Source organism: Arachis ipaensis, chromosome B1 (assembly GCF_059453495.1).
Source record: "Arachis ipaensis isolate K30076 ecotype BB chromosome B1, ASM5945349v1, whole genome shotgun sequence".
Lineage (NCBI taxonomy): Eukaryota > Viridiplantae > Streptophyta > Magnoliopsida > Fabales > Fabaceae > Arachis > Arachis ipaensis.
Window position 1 is genome coordinate 76645093 of NC_142436.1, and position 24487 is coordinate 76669579.

The window sequence follows — 24487 nt, forward strand, 5'->3', positions numbered from 1 at the left end:
TTTTGTATATTGTAACTACATGTTCCTCTTAGAGGTTGATTATGGAAAAACAGACTGTATTTTTTATCTTTCTGGGTTGTATTATATTATGTAGCCGGCCTTGTGTTTGCAGGTCGAGACACTACAAGAAAATAGAATATTTAGAACAAAAACTTTGTAATAAATTTAAAATTGTTACAAAAAATTTTTTTTGTAACAAAAATTAGTAATTGTTACATAATAATAATATTTTGTAACAACAATATAATTTATTACAAAATATTTTGTTATTTTGTAACGACTTAATTTTTTTTGTTACAAATTATATTGGCTTTTGTAACGAATCGGTATTTTGTTGCAAAATTTTATAATATTTTGTAACAAAAGATGAAGTTGTTGCAAAAGTTCAAAATATTTTGTAACAAAATATCCATTTGTTCAAAAACTCTAACTATTTTATAACAAAAAATTAATTTGTCACAAAATTCAATATTATTTGTAACAAGTTATTTGTTAGCACAAAATACAAGAAGTTTTGTAACTAAAAAAAATTATTTTAGAATGTTAAAATCTTTAAGATAATTTTATTTTGGTTCAAAAATTTAATTTTTTAAAATATTATTTGTATTAATTAATTATTTTTTTATAAAAATTAAAGATTAAATGATTAATTTTTAAAAATAGTATATATTATTTTATATTTTTTATAAAATTAATATATAAATTTTACTAATAATCAAGTCTTAAATATTGACTAAAATTTAATTTTTTAAATTAAAAAAATTAATTGTTAAACATAAATAAAAATAGTTAAAATTTAAAAATAAAAACAAATGTAAAAAATAAAAACCATAATTCTAACCCTCACTAATAAAAAATAACCTAATTTACACACACTCTCCAAACTCTAACCCTAATCCTCTCCATTTTTCCTAATGTAATTTTATTAATCTAGCATTCTTATGTAATTTTATTATAATTTAATATTTTGCATGATAAGGATTAAAATTTAATAATGGAAGAATTATATAATTTAATTTAAGTAATTTTTATTATGAATAGATTATGATTTATTTTATTACTTTGAATGCTTTATTTTTAAAAATTAATCTAAAGTAATTAAATTAGTTTTATGGAAAAACAGTATTTTTAATCTGTATGACAGATTAGTTCATGATTTTTTAAGAAGTTTTATTTATCAAAAAAAAATGTGTTATTTTTTTTGTGTTATCTTTCATGAATGCATTACCAATTTTTTTGTATTTACTACAAAACAAAAAATACAAGGCAAAATTAGCAATTCTTTATAAATGTATTGTTAATTGTTAATTGCTCTGAACCTTGCTTGATTTTCTGCAGTCACCATTCTTTATAAATGTATTGCCAATTATTAATTGCTCTGAACCTTGCTTGATTTTCTATAACCGCTATTCTCTATTTCCAAATTTTCTCTGCATCACTATTGCTTCTGCAATAACAGAAATTCTGTTCAGGTGCTTCTCTATGTTCTTATCTTGTGTTTTGACGTAAACCTTATTATGGAACTTTATGAGTGTAAAAGCATTAAAAAAATTCAAGTATATTTGTTATGAAGATTTTGGTGAAAATTGTATTTTGTAATGATTGTTTGACAATTGATACTTATGTAAATTTAATAAATTTGTTTACTAAGTTGTGATTGAATTGTGATTAGTTAGCCCAAGTTTATATATTGAATTGTTAATTCTTGATAATTTGTATTCTTGATTGGCTAGTTTTAAACTCTGAGAATATATTCTTAAGGAATTAGTTAATTTTAACTTGTAAGTTCTAAATTTTTACTCGGATGAAGATAGTGTTATGTGTTATTTTTTAGTTTTGGTTTTCATTATTTATATTTGCAGGGGTACAAAATTGATGCTAACATGCTAGACTTTATATTGACTGAAATATGCTAGAAGAGTAAAAAATTATAAATTCGATATGGTACAATTTTATGTTAGGAAAAAGTTGTGTTTAGTTGAATTTGTAGAACTTATTTTATCGTAAAAGAATCTTAATGATATGTAAGATATTTTAATTATCTATATGATTATATATCATATAAATGTTGAGTTAGTGGGATTAGAAAATTAATTGATATATCAATTATTTAATCAAATATTTTAAAATCAACTTTCTATTTTTATAACTAAAAGAATAAAAAATGTTACAAAAGTAGTATTTTGCAACAAAATATTATGACACAAAAATCTAAATTGTTACAAAAAATATTTTAAAAGTAAAAAGGTGTTACCACTTTCGTAACAAATTTTGGTTTTTGTATTAAAAAAATTAGTTACAAAATATTACTTTGAATTGTAACAGTTTCATTTTTTGTTACAAAAACATTTTGTAATGGGACATACTGCAATGACCCTTTTTTTGTTACAAAATCCTTTTGTTTCAAAATTTCAATTTTTTGTAATAATTTTTTTGTTACAAATATTGCTTTTTCTTGTAGTGAGACTAATATTGTTATGTATCTCCTCTTAAATCATATATATATATATATATATATATATATATATATATATAGATATATTTCATTCGTTTTTGTATACCGAAACTTTATATCATCGAGTGTGATGCGATTTTTGGTTATGTCTCTTTTTCATAGGCTCATAGCTATATTATATTTCTTCAATCTATACATGTGTATTTTATTTTTTTTTTAGAGATCGTAATGTCTCACTACCTTTGACTTATGTCTATAGGGTAAAGTGTTACAATTTTGTACTACATTTTAGGGACTAATTTGTTTAAAATGCGTATGTGAACACTTAACGGCCACATGTACGAGTTAAACAGCAATCACCATTAGTGACTAACAAAGAGAAACTATATTATCTAATGAAAGTAAATGTTGGGGACTATTTTATGTATTTTAAAGTCTAAGAAACTAAAGTATCCAACTTCAAAAATTTTAAAGACTAATTTGAGTAATTACTCTTTAATATTTTACTGAGTCAAAATAGTTTTTAAAAATAGTTTTTAAAAATAACGTAACAAACGTAAAACAAATTAATCTCATAATATAAATCAACAAGTTAATCTTTTAAAAAACTAATGTGTCTTGTATTTTTATCATCAGAACTATTTTATTTGTTAAAATGAGTTGCACATGTATATAAATCAATATTAACATACATTAATCTATTATTTATTTTTAAATCTTTTTAAATTTTGTTTGATGTTGTATAAATACTTAATTTTAAAGGATAAACTACTAAATAACTTAATATTTTAAAATTTATATTACTGACACATAATTTTAAAAGATACAAATAATAAATAAATATTTAAAAACTTGACAAAAATAAATAAACATTAAATATATATTCTTAAAAAAAATTTTAAAATCGAAATTTGATAAAAAAAAATTTAAGACATTGATACAAAAAAATATTTTTATCTTTAAAATTTAGTGATTTTACGCTCAGTAATATTAAAATAAAGGATAAAAAAAAATTTAAAGAATAACAAATATATTTCGGTTATTATTAAAGCGTTTATAAATTTTTCAAAAATGTATTTGTCATTTGTATATTTTAAAATTATTTTTGTAAATAATATACTATTTTATTAATTTATCTAATTTTAAATGTCCAAATTAAATAGAGAAAAACCCAAATCAGCCCCTGACAATTACCTCGAAAGACAACGAGGCCCCTGACAAAAAAAAAACCTCAATCCGGCCCCTGACAAAAAAAATAAACTCAACCCGACCCCTGGCAATTACTTCGAAAGGACAACGAGGCCCCTGTGCCAAAAAAAATAAATGTTATTTTTTTTGGCACAGGGGCTAATCTGTCCCAAAAAAAATTTATCAGGGGCCGGATTGAGTGTTTTTTTTTCTTGGGGGCCTCGTTGTCCTTTCGAGATAATTGTCAGGGGCCGGATGGGGTATTCACTCAATTAAATAACATAACAATACCAATAAGAAAAGGGAAAACTTTGTGGCAAAGTGGTACTAGGGATTGGGTGGGTAGGCATTATATGTGCATGATGATGCATGTGAAAGTTTGGGAAGTTTGCCAGGTTTGATGGATATGCATACCCCATCATCAGCTTTTGGAGACTAAAACCCATCTAACACACCATTTGAATGTAGTAGACTAGTAGTAGCGTAGTGATGGAGGCCACTTTTTATTTTTGAGGACAATGATTCATTTATCATGGCCTCCAACTAAGCCCCCTTGCTTGTGCAAGTGTGCAACACATTATTGTTCCCTGTTGGGTCCCATCAATATATGCATGACTGAACCCCACAAAAGTCCTTTAGATATGAACCAACTAAGAATTTAAGATCAAGTGATGATATTTTAAATTTATTTCTGATGATTTTTGCTTTTGATAAATTAGATTTTAATAAAAACATTGACAAAATAATTCATAATTTTTTAGAATATTAGAAAAATTAATATTTAATAAAAATAAAATTATAAATTAATCTTTTATTTTTTGAAATTTCAGATCATTTAATCATTCAATTATAATAATTCTTTAAAATATTAAAGATCTCGTTTATCATTTTAAAAAATATTAGGAACTAATTTATTATTTTATTTTGTGAAAATCTAATTTATTTAATATTCTAAAATATCATAAATGAATTCATAATTTTTTTGTTAAAAAAGTTATTTATTTGATAAAAAAATAATTAGAGCAATTTGGAGTTTCACTGGTTAAAATTATTGTTTACTTGCTTTTTGCCAGTTGTAGCATTAGCAAAGTCACAATAATGTGTGTGTATATACGTGTGTGTGATGCTTCTAACAACTTTCTACAAGAAACGGAAAGAAAAGAAAGGATCCCAATCACCCCTCTTCTTTTTGTTTCTTTGTATGTAAAACTTTCCTTATCCTTTTGTGTCCACGTTACATCAAAATTATTCAACTTATGATATAATAATTTTGTGAGAATAACGATGTATGAGAATAGAGAATTAATTAAATTAAAACGAAATAAGTATATGCGTTCGTATACATAAACTATGTCGGAAACTTCAATTCGATATATAAATATCAAAAGATTCCTACGTACCTGAAATGAGTTTTTGCTTGTGTGAAGAATAATAGAGTTGCTGGTCATAATAAATTGAAACCAAAGTAGTGTAGCTAGCCTAGTTGGTCATAAATTGAGAGACTCCCATATGCACTTGTACCAACTCGATTTTAAAATTAGCTTCACATGGTGACGTACAGCCTGACGCACTACCAAAAAGAAGGGGTTTAGCCACGGAACTCCAAAAAAACTGTGGCAATTATGCTTTTGCAACAAATGAACATCCGTGGCTAGGGAGGGCGACGCGTTTTTAGTTAGCCACGCTTTTTACTCCAATAGCCACGGTTTTAACACCCGTGGAGACATTTGGTTAGCCACAACTTTAGCACGTTTAGACACACTCTTTTCCGTGGCAAAATAAAATATTTGCCTGTGACAAAATTGATCAGGGCGGGCTTTTTTGCCATACTTTTTTCCGTGGCTAACGATAGAAGTTAAATTAAAAAAAATATCATAATAAAAATGCTCTTTAATATAAAATTACATCATATAATATTAAAAAAATTAATCACATTCCTATACGTATTATCCATAGTATAAAAATATAAAATTAACAAATACTTAGTATTGAAAAGCAAATATCCTAGATTAATGGATTTAATGTTAAAAAAATATTCAAATAAAACTATTACAAAATAAATATTAAACTTTGCTAAAATGATACAAATCTTGAAAGTATCAAAATAATGAATTTATCAAGCTCTCCATTTCTTGTTACACAGACAATCCACATGCAAAAATATTTCCAGGTAAATAGTAAAAAATACACATAACTTCGGCCACTAAATTATACACCACTGAATTATACACCCTGTCGATACTCCAGTTGCTTTGTGTACTCCAATAAAATCTGTTAATCAAATTAGAGATCAAGAATTAAGCTAAAAAATTAATAGGTCATGATTTGACTCCTTCGAAGATGATAAAAAATTAAGGTACAATACTTACTTTTCGGATGTAATTTGCAGCTGCTTTGCGGCCTTCAATTGTCAGTTGCATAACATCTTTCAAAATGCCAATTGGTGATTTAGAATCTATCTACAACCAGTAACAAAAGAAAGAATGCATGTTGGAATAAAAAAAAAAAAAGTCTAAAATTAACTTTCATTGTTGACTAAAAGAAATATAAAAAACAAAATGATGTCATGAAAATCTTCTTCGCGATTCGGGTTTACAGATAGAATTCTGATTCCACCGATTTTGCTTGCTTCTTCGGCTACTCAAACTGACGGTACTCGAACTGCAAATCATGGTCCCTGCTCTTTCACAGAACGTCCGGTGTGATCGTACCTAGAACCTAAACAGGAACGTCTTGAGCGAATTGCTCTGAAGGTTAGCTGAATTGATCTGAGTGCAGTAGTTAAGAAATTACGAATCGGGAGAAACGGAAGAAAATGTTATTAACGAAAGGGTTGGCTGCATGTTATCAAACTTGAATCAATTGCAGGAGCTAACAAATAGGGATTTTGGAAATAGTGGAAGGAAGTTATTGTTAAGACTGGGTGAGTGGGCTACTTAATAAAAGTTGCGTTTAACATTGCTGCTCAAAATTTCATTCATCTTATTATAGATGTTAATTTAGATTTTGTTTAGTGAACTAACTATAACTTTTTAATTTAGAGTAAAATTTAATTTTAATAAAAAAATATCAAATTGTAAAATTTACAACTTTAAATTATATTCAAAAATTTCACATATTAATTAGAATTTAAAATTTTTACTCGTTGAATTTAAAAAAAATAGCATCAGTAAAAATTAAAATAAATAAACTTAAAACTTAAGAATTTGATACCTTTAAATTGGAGAAAAAAATTTTTTTGTACATAATTAAAAAATGAACTCCTATAAAAATAATTTTAATTTATTTTTTAAATTAAATTAATAAAATATAAGTATAAAACTAATATTCTGAATTTTAAAAGTTAAAATTCTGTTTATTAATGTTGCCATAAATTAAGAGTGAGTAATTAAATAATGAATAATTAAATTAGTTATTATTTCAATAAAATCATAGTTAGTATCTTTTACTTTCTAAAATTAGTTAGAACTATTTTATCAAAGATAAATATGTACTCTTTTTATAAGTACTCTTTTTTATAATTTTAACATTTATTTTCAATTGAATCATTTTATTCTATCACCAAAGTCTCTAAATAATGCATACGATAAAATTGGACACTGAATGCATTTGACCAAAAAGAACACGCACAAAAAATGTAACAACTAAAATATAAATATTGAAATTGTATGTATATAATTTAGTTTTTTTGGTTATATTACAATCTGATTTAGTAACAAGTAATGAATAATACAATTACGTTAAAAAACTACAGTTAAATCAAAAAGAAAAAATTAATCAAATCAGCGCATAGCTAATACTAAGTAAAAAATACATGATTCAGAGATATGGCCAAATTCAAGGATCATACTAAGTGAGAAAATTGCACATCATCAATAAAATCTAAAATCAAACCATTAGCATACTTTATTAATTTTTCATGGCAGCACTCAAAAGGAGGGAGAAGAATTCAACAATTGAAGAATTGGAAAAGCCTGCACATGATAAATCGAATTTACCTTTAAGTTACGGTTTAAATTTTGAAAAAGTAAAAACTGCATAAAAATATTTTGAGAGGGATGGAGGACAAAACCAAATTAAACGCGGAATTTAAAAGTGAAAATCGTTCGATTTTGCCACGGTAATCATTGAGTCTGTGGTCATTGAGAGAACTCATCTCAAGTTAGCCACGAACAAACAAAATCGTCGAAAAATTTCACAAAATTTGGCCACGAAAATACAAGACGTTGCAAGTGATTACCACGATCATATAAATTTGTCACTCTTTTTAGTTCGTGGATATCTTCCCGTTGGTAATGTCCGTATTTCTAGTAGTGACGGGGTGGACCTAAAATATGTTGAGTAAAATTTTTATTATGGTCCTATTTAGTTTAAGAGAGGAAGATTCGCCCGTTACGATTAGAAAATGACAATTTAATATCTAATTGTCATTTTTGTTGGATAATTAAATTCTGCTATTAATTTTGTCGTGATCTCATAGTTCCAGAATTCTACATGGCATAATAGATGTTAAATGTCGTTCAACCATTAAATTGGGTCAAATAACTTCCTTATTAAAACGTTAATTCTTTGTATTTTTCTTCCTTTTTTTTTCTTCTCTTCTTTTTCATTGGTAAATACAGAAAAATTATAAACAATCTCCTCATCTTTGGGTGTCTCCATCCCAAGTGCGGCAGAAGAAGCTGACAACCTCACTTCCACTACCAAAGCAAGCGTTTAAAACCGGCAAAATTGTTTAAAAAATTCGACAATAATATTACCGTCAAATTTATCATCAGAAAGAATTTTACGGTATAAATGTTGACGGAAATTATTTATAGGCAGTTATAGAAATTCTACGCTAATTACCATCGGAAATGGCCATCCTAAAAGCATTTACCGTTAAAAAATTTTCGTTAAAAATTCTGACGGTAATATTATTTAATAAAATAATTTAAATAATATTGTCAGATTTATCCCATGCTAAATTCGATGATAATATTTTAGTAAAATAATATTTTTATTTAATATTTTTTAACTATAATTATCATAATTATAACCTGCTTTATTAGGATCCACCTTGTGATAACTAACATTTAAATTAAAAATTAACGAAAATAAAATATGTTTCATTAAAATAAAAAATTATAATATAATCCGAAATAACAACCACTAAACACATAATAAAGTAATCTCGTCAATATAATAAAAGATAATAATGTCAAACTACACAAAAGAAAACCCTAAAGCCTATGGGTCCTAATAATCATCATCATCATCTCCTGCTCTTGATGGTCTCACTGTTGGTTTTGATATGGCGTCACTGTGGGTGCTGGTGTCTGTGTTGGTGCAAGTGCATATGAGGAGGAGACGCTTCCAGCACTGTTGCCTCTTGCACGCATTTTCTTATAATAGACAGCCATCTGCTGGCGTATGCATTGTATTTTCTCCAGCTCCTGCCTCAGGGACTCCATGTCTGCATCCGGAGCATCCCCCTCTGCTATGCGTGCGAGGAGCACATTTTACCTTTCCTCAGACAAATGGAGTCGGTGACCCTAATCCTGCAGGCTCTAGGTCAGGCAATGAACCTTCTCACGCAGATCTACGTCCTGGTAACCCTCCTAATTCACGCCTTTCATATTTGTTTCTTTAACCAAATCAACCTTCCTTGCACAACAAGAAAAATACTAAATACCATTGAATTTAGTGTCGGAGGTTAGCGTCGTGTTTAGCGGCGACTTTATCGGTAGATTTTGTAATGAATTTGTTAGGAAAAAGATTTACCGTTAGAAACTAGAATCCGACGATAATATTTAGAGAAAAAAGCAAAATAATTGGCGCCACGATTGCCGTCAGATTTACAGGCGAATAAATTTTACGGTAACCTTGATTCATGAAAAATTGCATTTTGGTCAACCGTGAAGCTTTACCGACAGGTATCCGATGGTAAATGCGTCCTAAATTTGAACCGTGAACCTTTTTTTCCCTCATTTTGAATTACTCTCTCTCTCTCTCTCTCTCTCTCTCTCTCTCTCTCTCTCTAACCCTATCACCTCCCACTCTCTCTCTCTAAGCCTATCCCTCTTCCCTAAATATTCCCTCCGATGGCCCCCTATTGTCGTCCAAACTAAACTGCCACTGTTGTTGCCGTTTCTGCCACTGCTGTTGCCGGCGCTGCTCCATCCAGGTAGCACCCCCTTCTGCCACTTCTTAAATTTTGTTCTGGCTTGGTATCGGATGACCATTGATGAGAATAGATTCTAATTTGATTCTAAATTGGAAGTTGAGAATAGATTCTAAATTGTGTTATTTGTTGTGTTCTAGTTTGTTGTATTGTTTTAAATTTTAACTAATTAGGTACTCAACTAAATAGTTAACAATATAAATCATATAATGCTTAATATAACTTAAATTTAGAAACAAATACATAATACATATTTACAATATTAGCTTGAATAAGATTGAGTAATTTATACAAACTAGAATTTAACGTTTTGATTTGAATTTATAAAAGTATGTGAAGTAATAGGTTTTAGATAACATTTAATTTCATCAATCTAAGAGTCGAGTTAAAAAGAGAACATCATTAATATTTAATAATGCTTGATGATATGCATGTATTAGTAGTATTAACGTTTGAGAATAGATTCTCTAATAGATTAGTTAGGTTTAGATTCAAGGGTTCTAACTTATGTAAAGTTTCGTGTTTGAATATGTTTTGATTGTTGTGCGGTTTATCACCGTGAAGGTTAGCACCTTTATAGGGGAGGTTATGTCAAAATTTCTTCTAAATAACATAATTGTGTGACGATTTGTGTTAATTGGTATGCTCTTTGCAGTCATGAGGACAAGTAGAGGTGTCACAGATCAGCCTCGTGGTCGTAGTTGTGCTAGAGGGAGGGTTTCTACTGGTACCTGATGAGTGGATAATTTATACGCTTTTTGGCATTATTTTTACATACTTTTTAGTATGAATTAGTTAGTTTTTAGTATATTTTTATTAGTTTTTAAATAAAATTCACATTTCTGGACTTTACTATGAGTTTGTGTATTTTTCTGTGATTTCAGGTAATTTCTGGCTGAAATTGAGGGACTTGAGCAAAAATCTGATTCAGAGGTTGAAGAAGGACTGCAGATGTTGTTGGATTCTGACCTCCCTGCACTCAAAGTATATTTTCTGGAGCTACAAGAGTCCAAATAGTGCGATCTCAATTGCGTTGGAAAGTAGAAATCCAGGGCTTTCCAGTAATATATAGTAGTTTATACTTTGCTCGAGTTTAAATGACGCAAACTGGCGTTCAACGCCAGCTTTCTGCCCTATTCTGGAGTTAAACGCCAGAAACAGGTTGCAAAGCAGAGTTAAACGCCAAAAACAGGTTACAAACTGGCGTTTAACTCCAAGGAAGACCTCTACACGTGAAAGCTTCAATGCTCAGCCCAAGAACACACCAAGTGGGCCCCGGAAGTGGATTTCTGCATCATTTACTTATTTATGTAACCCTAGTAACCAGTTTAGTATAAATAGAACTTTTTACTATTGTGTTAGAGATCTGTAGAACACATTATGTAACTTTTATGTTATGAGACCTCCATGAGAGGCTGGCTACTCGGCCATGTCTACCCTATTTTTACTTATGTATTTTCAACGGTAGAGTTTCTGCACACCATAGATTAAGGTGTAGAGCTCTGCTGTTCCTCATGAATTAATGCAAAGTACTATTGTTTTTCTATTCAACTCAAGCCTATTTCTTCTCTAAGATATTCATTCGCGCACAAGAACATGATGAATGTGATGATTATGTGACGCTCATCACCATTCTCACTTATGAACACGTTCCTGACAACCACTTCCGTTCTACATGAAAACAAGCTTGAATGCATATCTCTTAGCCTCCTGATCGTGAGATTAGAGTCTTCGTGGTATAGGCTAGAATTATTGGCGGCCATTCTTGAGATCCAGAAAGTTTAAACCTTGTCTGTGGTATTCCGAGTAGGATCTGGGAAGGGATAGTTGTGACGAGCTTCAGACTCGCGAGTGCTGGGCGTAGTGACAGACGCAAAAGGATTATTGAATCCTATTCCAGTATGATCGAGAACCGACAGATGATTAGCCGTGCGGTGACAGCGCATTTTGGACCATTTTCACTGAGAGGACGGGATGTAGCCATTGACAACGGTGATGCCCTACATAAAGCTTGCAAAGGAAAGGAGTAGGAATGATTGGATGAAGACAGCAGGAAAGCAGAGGTTCAGGAGGAACAAAAGCATCTCTATACGCTTATCTGAAATTCTCACCAATGAATTACATAAGTATTTCTATCCTATTTTATATTTTAATTATATTTTAATTATCAATTCACCATAACTATTTGAATCCGCCTGACTGAGATTTGCAAGATGACCATAGCTTACTTCAAGCCGACAATCTCCGTGGGATCGACCCTTACTCACGTAAGGTTTATTACTTGGACGACCCAGTGCACTTGCTGGTTAGTTGTGCGAAGTTGTGACAAAGAACTAAAATTATGAACGTGCGTATTAAGTTTTTGACGCCGTTACCAAGGAATGAACGATCACGATTTTGCATACCAAGTTTTTGGCGCCGTTGCCGGGGATTGTTCGAGTTTGGACAACTGACGGTTCATCTTGTTGCTCAGATTAGGTAATTTTATTTTAATTTTAAGTTTTTGTTTTATTCTTTTATTTTCGAAAAATTTTTCAAAAATTTTTTTTTAATAAAAATAAATTATTCTATGTTCTTCAGAATTTTTAAGAATGAATTCTAGAGTTTCTTCATGATTTGTTGAAGCCTGGCTGGCTGCCAAGCCATGTCTAAATTTTTGGATTGAGGCTTCCACCTATCATGGCAAGAGCCCTTGGACTCTCATCTAATTAGCTGTTATATGCCTGATTTGTATCTGCTGAAGCTTGGCTGGCCATTGGCCATGTCTAGTGTTTTGGACCGGAACTTTCACTGAAAGCTTGGCTGGCTAGTAAGCCATGTCTAATTCCTGGACCGGAGCATTAGACTAACAATGCATGATTCCTGGAATTCTCATTAAAAAAAATTTTGAAATCCTTATTTTTCTTTTCCAATTAATTTTAAAAAAAAATCCAAAAAAATTCTAATAAAATAAAAAAAAAACCAAAAATTTGATGTTTCTTGTTTGAGTCTTGTGTTAAATTTTAAGTTTGGTGTCAATTGCATGTTTTTAAAATTTGTGCATTTTTCGAAAACTCATGCATGGTGTTCTTCATAATCTTCAAGTTGTTCTTGATGATTTGCTTTCTTTGATCTTTGCATTTTCTTATTGTGCATCTTTTCTTGTTTCTCATATCCATTTTCAATTTGTTAGTGTCTATACATGAAAAATTTTTAAGTTTGGTGTCTTGCATGTTTTTCTTTTCATAAAAATTTTTAAAAATAAGTTCTTGGTGTTCATCTTGACATTCAAAGTGTTCTTGGTGTTCATCTTGACATTCATAGTGTTCTTGCATGCATCATTTATTTTGATCCAAAATTTTTATGCATTGAGTCTTTTTGATGTTTTTCTCTCTCATCATTAAAATTCAAAAATCAAAAAAATATCTTTTCCTTATTTTACTCATAATTTTCGAAAATTTGATTTGATTTAGTCAAAAGTTTTAAAAATTTAGTTGTTTCTTATTAGTCAAGTCAAATTTTCAATTTAAAAACCTTATCTTTTTCAAATCTTTTTCAAAAATCAAATCTTTTTCATTTTTCTTTCATAATTTTCAAAATTTTCAAAATTTATTTTCAAAATCTTTTTCTTATTTCTATTTCATATTTTCGAAATTAATGCTAACAATTAATGTGATTGATTCAAAAATTTTAAGTTTGTTACTTGCCTAGTAAGAAAGGTTCAATCTTTAAATTTTAAAATCATATCTTTTTGTTTCTTGTTAGTCAAGTAACCAACTTTAATTTTCAAAATCAAACCTTTTTAAATTTCTTTTTCAAATCTTTTTCAAAATAAATGTCAATCACATCTTTTTCAAAATCAATTTCAAAATCTCTTCTAACTTCTTATCTTTTCAAAATTTGATTTTCAAATCTTTTTCAATTAATCTTATCTTTTTGTTTGATTCTTACCTTTTTCAAAATTACCTAACTAATTATCTCTCTAATTTTCGAAAATCACCTTCCTCTTTTTCAAAATTCCTTTTTAATTAACTAATTGTTTTAAGTTTTAATTTAATTGAATTTCGTTTTTCTTCTTAAAAATTTTGAATTTAACTTTAATTTTTATTTTTATTTTATTTAATTTTCGAATTCTTCCATCTCTCATCTTCTTCTAATTATTTATTTATTTACTAACACCCCTCTTTCACTCCAAAATTCGAACCCACTCTTCTCCTCTGTGTTCGAATTCTTATCTTTTCCTTCTTCCATTCTTCTTTTCTTATACTCATACAAGGAATCTCTATACTGTGACACAGAGGATTCTATATTTTCTTTTGTGTTCTCTTTTTTTTTTCATATGAGCAGGAACAAGGATAAGAACATTCTTGTTGAAGCTGATCCTGAACCTGAAAGGACTCTGAAGAGGAAGCTAAGGAAAACTAAAGCACAACTCTCTGGAGAAAATCTGACAGAAATTTTCGAAAAAGAAGGAGACATGGCCAAAAATAATAACAGTGCAAGGAAGATGCTTGGTGATTTTACTGCACCAAATTTCAATTTACATGGAAGAAGCATCTCAATCCCTACCATTGGAGCAAACAATTTTGAGCTAAAGCCTCAATTAGTTTCTCTGATGCAACAGAACTGCAAGTTTCATGGACTTCCATCAGAAGATCATTTTCAGTTCTTAACTGAATTCTTGCAGATCTGTGATACTGTTAAGACCAATAGGGTTGATCCCGAGGTCTACAGGCTTATGCTTTTCCCATTTGCTGTAAGAGACAGAGCTAGAATATGGTTGGACTCTCAACCTAAAGATAGCCTGAACTCTTAGGATAAGCTAGTCACGGCTTTCTTAGCCAAGTTCTTTCCTCCTCAAAAGCTTAGCAAGCTTAGAGTGGATGTTCAAACCTTCAAACAGAAAGAAGGTGAATCCCTCTATGAAGCTTGGGAGAGATATAAGCAACTGACCAAAAAGTGTCCTTCTGACATGCTTTCAGAATGGACCATCCTGGATATATTCTATGATGGTCTGTTTGAATTATCAAAGATGTCATTGGACCATTCTGCAGGTGGATCCATTCACCTAAAGAAAACGCCTGCAGAAGCTCAGAAACTCATTGACATGGTTACAAATAACCAGTTCATGTACACTTCTGAAAGGAATCCTGTGAGTAATGGGATGCCTCAGTGGAAGGAAGTTCTTGAAATTGATACTCTGAATGCCATATTGGCTCAGAATAAAATATTGACTCAGCAAGTCAATATGATTTCTCAGAGTCTGAATGGATTGCAAGCTGCATCCAACAGTACTCAAGAGGCATCTTCTGAAGAAGAAGCTTATGATCCTGAGAACCCTGCAATAGCAGAGGTGAATTACATGCGTGAACCTTATGGAAACACCTATAATCCCTCATGGAGAAATCATCCAAATCTCTCATGGAAGGATCAACAAAAACCTCAACAAGGCTTTGATAATGGTGGAAGAAACAAGTTTAGCAATAGCAAGCCTTTTCTATCATCCACTCAGCAACAGACAGAGAATTCTGAGCAGAATCCATCTAGCTTAGCAAATATAGTCTCTGATCTATCTAAGGCCACTTTAAGTTTCATGAATGAAACAAGGTCCTCCATTAGAAATTTGGAGGCACAAGTGGGCCAGCTGAGTAAAAGAGTCACTGAAACCCCTCCTAGTACTCTCCCAAGCAATACAGAAGAGAATCCAAAAAGAGAGTGCAAGGCCATTACCTTACTTGGTGTGGCTGAACCCAAAGAGGAGGAGGAGGACGTGAATCCTAGTGAGGAAGACCTCCTGGGACGTTCACTGACCAATAAGGAGTTTCCCTTTGAGGAACCAAAGGAATCTGAGGCTCATCTAGAGACCATAGAGATTCCATTGAACCTCCTTTTACCATTCATGAGCTCTGATGACTATTCATCTTCTGAAGAAGATGAAGACATTTCTGAAGAGCAAGTTGCTCAATATTTAGGAGTAATCATGAAGCTGAATGCCAAATTATTTAGTAATGAGACTTGGGAGGATGAACCTCCATTGCTCATCAAGGAACTAAATGCCTTGGTTCAGCACACTTTACCTAAAAAGAAACAGGATCCTGGTAAATTCTTAATCCCCTGTAACATAGGCACCACGACCTTTGAGAAGGCTCTGTGTGACCTGGGGTCAGGCATTAACCTTATGCCACTCTCTGTAATGGAGAAACTTGGGATCTTTGAGGTGCAAGCTGCCAGAATCTCATTAAAGATGGCAGACAACTCAAGAAAATAGGCTTATGGACTAGTAAAGGACGAGCTAGTAAAGGTTGAAGGCCTTTATATCCTTACTGATTTCATAATCCTAGACACTGGGAAGGATGAGGATGAGTCCATCATCCTTGGAAGAACCTTCCTAGCCACAGCAAAAGCTGTGATTGATGTGGACAGAGGAGAGTTGGTCCTTCAACTGAATGAGGACTACCTTGTATTTAAAACTCAAGGTTCTCCTTCTGTAACCATGGAGAGGAAGCATGAAAAGCTTCTCTCACTGCAGAGCCAACCAAAGCCCCCACAGTCAAACTCTAAGTTTGGTGTTGGGAGGCCACAACCAAACTCTAAGTTTGGTGTTGAACCCCCACATTCAAACTCTAAGTTTGGTGTTGGGAGATCTCAACAATGCTCTGAACATCTGTGAGGCTCCATGAGAGCTCACTATCAAGCTATTGACTTTAAAGAAGCGCTTGTTGGGAGGCAACCCAATGTTATTTAACTATATCTATTTATTTTCCATTGTTATTTTATGTTTTCTTTAGGTTGATGATAATGTGAAGTCATAAAAACTATTGAAAAATCAAAAATAGAATGAAAAATAGCATTCAAAACAGCACACCCTGGAGGAAGAGCATTCTGGCATTTAAACGCTAGAAACAAGCATTTGTCTGGCGTTTAACGCCAAAAATGAGCACCAAACTGGCATTTAACGCCAGAAACAAGCATCAATCTGGCGTTAAACGCCAGAAACAGGCTACAATTGGGCGTTTAACACCAAAAACAGGCAGCAGTCTGGCGTTAAATGCCAGTATTGCATATAAAGGGCGTTTTGCACGCCTAATTGGAGCAGGGATGTTAAGTCCTTGACCCCACTGGATCTGTGGACCCCACAGGATCCCCACCTACCCTAACTCTCTCTCTTCACACCTTTTCATAACCCTCTTCCCCAAATACCCTTCACCAATCACCTCAATCACTCTTCCCCATCACCTCTTAACCACTCACATCACTCCTCTCTTCCCTAAAAACACCACCTACCTACAAATTCAAATTCATTTTCCTCCCAAACCCAACCCTGATGGCCGAACCCTAAACCTCCCCCCACTCCTATATAAACCCCTCATTCCTTCTTCATTTTTACCCAACACAACCCTTTCTTCTTCCCCTTGGCCGAATACACACCTCTCTCTCTCCTCCATTTTTCTTCCTCTACTCCTTCTTTCTTTCTTCTTTTGCTCGGGAACGAGTAAACATTTTAAGTTTAGTGTGGTAAAAGCATTGCTTTTTGTTTTTTCATAACCATTTATGGCACCTAAGGCTGGAGAAACCTCTAGAAAGAGGAAAGGGAAGACAAAAGCTTCCACCTCCGAGTCATGGGAGATGGAGAGATTCATCTCAAGGGTCCATAGCTCAGTAGTAGAGCATTTGACTGCACAACAAAAGAGCCCACTCATGGACCTCAACAAAAGCATGAGGAAATTCCTCATCATGAAATCCCTGAGATGCCTCAAGGGATGTACTTTCCTCCACAAAACTATTGGGAGCAAATTAACACCTCCCTAGGAGAATTAAGTTCCAACATGGGATAACTGAGGGTGGAGCACCAAGAGCATTCCATCCTCCTCCATGAAATTAGAAAAGATCAAAGAGCTATGAGGGAGGAGCAACAAAGACAAGGAAGAGACATAGAGGAGCTCAAGAACACCATTGGTTCTTCCAGAGGAAGAAGACACCACCCTCACTAAGGTGGACCCGTTCCTTAATCTCCTTGTTTGTTTATTTTCTCTATTTTTCGTCTACTATGCTTTATATCTATTTATGTTTGTGTCTTATTACATGATCACTTGTGTCTAAGTGTCTATGTCTTAAAGCTATGAATGTCCTATAAATCCATCACCTCTCTTAAATGAAAAATTCTTTTAATCACAAAAGAACAAGAAGTACATGGTTTCGAATTCATCCTTGAAACTAGTTTAATTATTTTGATGTGGTGACAATACTTTTTGTTTTCTGAATGAATGCTTGAACAGTGCATATGTCTTTTGATATTGTGGTTTATGAAGGTTAAATATGTTGGCTCTTGAAAGAATAAGGAAAAAGAAGAAATGTTATTTGATGATCTGAAAAATCATAAAAATTGAGTCTTGAAGCAAGAAAAAGCAGTGAATACAAAAGCTTGCGAAAAAAAAAGAGAGAAAAGAAAAATGGCGAAAAAAAGAAAGAAAAAGAAAAAGCAAGTGGAAAAAGCCAAAAGTTCTTTAAACCAAAAGGCAAGAGCAAAAAGCCAATAGCCCTTAAAACCAAAAGGCAAGGGTAATAAAAAGGATCGAATGCTTCGAGCATCAGTGGATAGGAGGGCCTAAAGGAATAAAATCCTGGCCTAAGCGGCTAAACCAAGCTGTCCCTAACCATGTGCTTGTGGCGTGAAGGTGTCAAGTAAAAACTTGAGACTGAGCGGTTAAAGTCAAGGTCCAAAGCAAAAAAAGAGTGTGCTTAAGAACCCTGGACACCTCTAACTGGGGACTCTAGCAAAGTTGAGTCACAATCTGAAAAAGTTCACCCAGTTTTGTGTCTGTGGCATTTATGTATCCGGTGGTAATACTGGAAAACAAAGTGCTTAGGGTCACGGCCAAGACTCATAAAGTAGCTGTGTTCAAGAATCAACATACTGAACTAGGAGAATCAATAACACTATCTGAATTCTGAGTTCCTATAGATGCCAATCATTCTGAACTTCAATGGATAAAGTGAGATGCCAAAACTATTCAAGAGGCAAAAAGCTACTAGTCCCGCTCATCTAGTTGGAGCTAAGTTTCATTGATATTTTGGAATTTATAGTATATTCTCTTCTTTTTATCCCATTTGATTTTCAGTTTCTTGGGGACAAGCAACAATTTAAGTTTGGTGTTGTGATGAGCGGATAATTTATACGCTTTTTGGCATTGTTTTTACATAGTTTTTAGTATATTTTTATTAGTTTTTAAATAAAATTCACATTTCTGGACTTTACTATGAGTTTGTGTGTTTTTCTGTGATTTCAGGTAATTTCTGGCTGAAATTGAGGGACTTAAGCAAAAATTTGATTCAGAGGTTGAAGAAGGACTGCAGATGCTATTGGATTCTGACCTCCCTGCACTCAAAGTGGATTTTCTGAAGATAAAGGAGTCCAAATGGCACTATCTCAATTGCGTTGGAAAGTAGACATCCAGGGCTTTCCAGCAATATATAATAGTCCATGCTTTGCTCGAGTTTAGACGACGCAAACTGGCGTTCAACGCCAGCTTTCTACCCTATTCTGGAGTTAAAGGCCAGAAACAGGTTGCAAAGCAGAGTTAAACGCCAGAAACAGGTTACAAACTGGCGTTTAACTCCAAGGAAGACCTCTACACGTGAAAGCTTCAATACTCAGCCCAAGCACACACCAAGTGGGCCCTGGAAGTAGATTTCTGCATCATTTACTTATTTCTGTAACCCTAGTAACTAGTTTAGTATAAATAGAACTTTTTACTATTGTGTTAGAGATCTCTGGAACACATTATGTAACTTTTACGTTCTGAGACCTCCATGGGAGGCTGGCCACTCGGCCATGTCTACCCTATTTTTACTTATGTATTTTCAACGGTAGAGTTTCTGCACACCATAGATTAAGGTGTGGAGCTCTGCCGTTCCTCATGAATTAATGCAAAGTACTATTATTTTTCTATTCAAATCAAGCCTATTTCTTCTCTAAGATATTCATTCGCGCACACGAACATGATAAATGTGATGATTATGTGACGCTCATCACCATTCTCACTTATGAATGCGTGCCTGACAACCACTTCCATTCTACATGAAAACAAGCTTGAATGCATATCTCTTAGCCTGCTGATCATGAGATCAGAGTCTTCATGGTATAGGCTAGAATTATTGGCGGCCATTCTTGAGATCCGGAAAGTCTAAACCTTGTCTGTGGTATTCTGAGTAGGATCTGGGAAGGGATGGTTGTGACGAGCTTCAAACTCACAAGTGTTGGGCGTAGTGACAGACGCAAAAGGATTACTGAATCCTATTCCAGTATGATCGAGAACCGACAGATGATTAACCGTGCGATGACAGCACATTTTGGACCATTTTCACTGAGAGGACGGGATGTAGCCATTGACAACGGTGATGCCCTACATAAAACTTGCCATGGAAATGAGTAGGAATGATTGGATGAAGACAGCAGGAAAGCAGAGGTTCAGGAGGAACAAAAGCATCTCTATACGCTTATCTGAAATTCTCACCAATGAATTACATAAGTATTTCTATCCTATTTTATATTTTAATTATATTTTAATTATCAATTCACCATAACCATTTGAATCCGTCTGACTTAGATTTGCAAGATGACCATAGCTTGCTTCAAGCCGACAATCTCCGTGGGATCGACCCTTACTCACGTAAGGTTTATTATTTGGACGACCCAGTGCACTTGCTGGTTAGTTGTGCGAAGTTGTGACAAAGAACTAAAATTATGAACATGTGTATTAAGTTTTTGACGCCGTTACCAAGGAATGAACGATCACAATTTTGCATACCAGTACCTCTGGGACTTCTCAGTCGTCCTCCTCTACTCTGACTACCCCAGTGACGTCACAGGTAATGGGTGCCCCGGACTAGCCATTCATCATAGTCCCTAACCCCAACTACATGACTCCTTCTACCTCGATGACACCGCCTACATCCGCTCAGCAGCCAACTATTATGACAACGATGCCTTTATCTGCTCAGTAGCCCACTATCTCGACAACGCCGCATCCAGCGACATACACCGTGGTGCCGAAATCCTTTCACAGATCCCAACCAGATGCCATTCCACCACCTTCCATCGCATGGATGATGATTTGGCCTGATGGGATGACAACATGAGTACTATTTTAACTCCTGTATATGCAAACCATTTTAGTTAGTCAATTTAATTTAGTTACACTTAATTTTCAAGTTTTAGTGAATTTAGGTTGTTAAGATAGGTTTGATTTAGGTTAGTAGGTTTTGAATTGCTGAAAGTGTTTGATAATTGTTGATGGATGTTGCTGCTTAAGTCATATAATGTCATATATATGAAATTACTAATGTTAATTAATTGAACTATTTATTGTTGATTGATGGATGTTGCTGCTTGATTCTTGATTCTTGTTTGTTGATCATAGTTGTTAGATGCAAACCGGTGATCGAACCGGTTAGGATACTGGGTCACTAGTTTAACCGGTGGGTCACTGGTTGACTCGGTACTATGTAAATAAAAAATAAAAATGTCAAAAATTTAAAATTAAAATTTAAAATACATATTTTACTAATATTTTAAGAATATCAAGCTATTCTAAAATAATATGGACTAAAAACAATAAGTATTTTGTTATTTTTACTCTATTATAAATATTTTTATTTTGTTTTTATATTAAAATAACTATTATTTTCAAATTTCAATAATTTATTAATTAGTTTATATCGATTACACTATTATATACTATAAGTATTTAATAAAAAATAATACTAATAGATATTATATAATTATGAAAAGAAAAAAATAAGTGAGTTTATAATTATTGTTAAATAAAAATATAATTAATTTAAGAATATGTGAATTTATAACTAAATTTAAAATAAATTAGATAGAAGTAAATTATTTGATAAAAGATATGTATATATATTATAATTTGCATGCATATTAATGAGAATCATCATAGCCTGGTGGCTATGAATAGCTTTAATTTTCTAGAGGGGAGGAGTTTGAATCCCATCTCTAACATTTTGGTAAAATTTAAATCCTAACTGGTTCGGTCGGATCGGTCTTTATTGAGTTCGACCAGTTTTTACCGGTTCACATCGGGTTTGACCAATTCACACCGGTTTTCTACCTCATGTGGTCCAAACATCAGACCGGACCGGTAGAGGGTCCGATTCACTAGTTTTTCAGTTGAACTGGCCGGTCCGGTCCAGTTTTAATAACATTGTTGTTGATTGTTGATAGATGTTGCTATTTAAGTGATTGCCGAAATTTCTATAATTCAAGTTTATAGATGACTTCAAATAATTTTTTAGTAAACTACTAATCTTAAGTTTCTCATTGATTAGTTTGCGCCAAATAATAATGCAAGTACACAAGAGTGTACTAATGTCATCAAGTATGTACAACCACCCATTGCTGAGCTACAAGAAGATCCTAGCTGAGACAAGAGAGCGATGGCTTCAGAAGTGGGCGGTAAAAACTCAACATATTCAAATCTTAGTTTATATCTTCTATTTTATTTAATTATGTATTTAATTTTGATTAACTCATGCTAAATGTTCTTTTTGCAGGAGAAATTTATATGGGACAAGACTCACGATCTCATGGTCGGAAAGATCTTCCACTATTGGATGGCTAGGCGGCTTCAGCAGATGTTGGAGGACATACGTGAGCACTCCGATTACCTCATCATTTGGCTCCGCTCGGACATTAAAAAGGCACTGTACGTCCAGAGTTAACAGGGCATCAGTCAGGTCGTCAAAGTATACCGATGGGTCAACGACTTTCATGAAGACAAAGGCCAGGCTAGTAAGTAACTTGTTTTATTTTGTTATTAAATTCGTTTAGTATTAATATATTATCATTATTACTTGACGTAACATGTGGTTTCAAAATGTATAGTCTAAGTCGTTGGATCGTGAGGAAATGATGGCAGAGACTTTCAAGTACACTCACACGTTGAAGGAGAACAAGGAGAGATTTGCTGACCAGCGGGCATGGATCATTATGTGAGTAAACATCATGTGATATACCATTTTTAAATTAACTACAACCCTAATAATAAAATGTGTTATACAGAAGTCCTACATGCAGATATTGGAGGCTGCAATCCAGCAATCTCAGTGTACTAGAGACAACAGCAACAACTCCACTGCATCAGTCGTCGATCCTGATGGGGACTGGCGCGAGGTCACATCTGAGCCATACAAGAATTACGTGTGTGGGCTGGAATCATTCTTCGCCGACAACCTCCGCACATCCACATTGAGACAATCATCCGCCTCTACCACCAGTCAACCCGTCAATCCCGAGGGTGGCGTCGATTTGAGGAGCACGTGCTGCTCCTCACGCAGAGCCTTCACCAACAGGCTTAGCAGGTGCAGGAGTTCAAAGAAAGGTATCAGGTGATCCTCTCACGCATGATAGACACAGATGATCTTAGGCTGGAGTGAAGGCGGGAGTTGGAGCAGCTTCAGTGGACGGAGCTATAGATGACAGTGTACCAAGATCAGATGTGCGCTAGTGGCAGTGGCATTATTGGTGGTAGCGGTGACGCTATTGGAGGGGCACAAACATTATCGCCTACACTATAAAAAAATCTGGTAAAAATGGTAGTTTTTTGTATTTACAGTGGTTTGAACTGCCATTATTACCAAGAACGGCGGTTTTAAAAAATGACGTAAATTCTGGACGCCATTCTATTACGACAGTTTTCTGAAATCGCCATAATTTCCTGGGTTAAAATGGCAGTTTTTGGATAGGTTAAAACAACGATTCAAACCGCCATTATTTCTAAATAAAGGCGTTTTCTTGTTGGTTAAAACGGCTGGTTCAAACCGCTGTTATTTTTAGGGTAAAAATTGTATTTTTTGGTTGGTTAAAATGGCGTTTATGAACTGCCATTGTTACCTTGACAAAGCGGCATTTTGGTTGGTTAAGACGACATTTTTGGTTGGCTAAAATGGTATTTTTGAACCATCATTTTTACCAAGTTAAAAGGATATTTTTGAATCGCCATTTTACCCTAACAGAGGCATTTTTATTGGTTAAAACGACGTTTTTATCGGATAAATGTGGCATTTTTTTATCGCTTAAAAAGACAGTTTTTACGGTTGTTTTTATCGCTTTAAACAAATAGTTTTTTATTAAAATTTTACAATAAAATAAAATCATAATTCATAAACAAAATATTATGTAACTCATAAATAAAGTATTGAACATAATATATGATTTTTTAATATTGAAAATCAAAAGTAATACCTCCTATACAAAGTAACAAACATAACATCATTTTTTAACTATAAATATCTTAACATATAACTCTTAATACATAAAAGCTCCATGATATTTCACACTACTCTGTTGCTCGTTCTAGAAGACCTACTTCCTAACTCTTTTGGCGATGGAATTTCACTCTCTTGATCCAATTACTACAACAAAAATATAATTTAAAAACATAATAAAAAAGAATAAAGTAAGACACAGCCACAGAAAGTCACTACTGAATAAACACTATATACTATATACTATATAATCGCATATATAATTATGTACCAAAGTACCCAATAATAAGAAACTCACTTTCATATATTAGAATAAAACAAACTTGTCCTCTGTCTCTAACCAAAAATCAAGGGCCTTCCCTTTGTGCTATTTAATAGTAGGATGAATCTCCAATACCTGTATGTGTTATAATAAAGAA

General features: G+C 32.9%; 1 non-coding gene across 1 annotated transcript; it reads right to left on the minus strand.

Annotated features, from left to right (window-relative positions):
• Window positions 1-14655: 14655 nt before the first annotated feature.
• On the minus strand, window positions 14656-14763 carry LOC148577093 (small nucleolar RNA R71). Its single transcript, XR_015903090.1, has one exon. It is a non-coding gene; the product is annotated as a small nucleolar RNA R71 (small nucleolar RNA).
• Between the last annotated feature and the right edge of the window lie 9724 nt (window positions 14764-24487).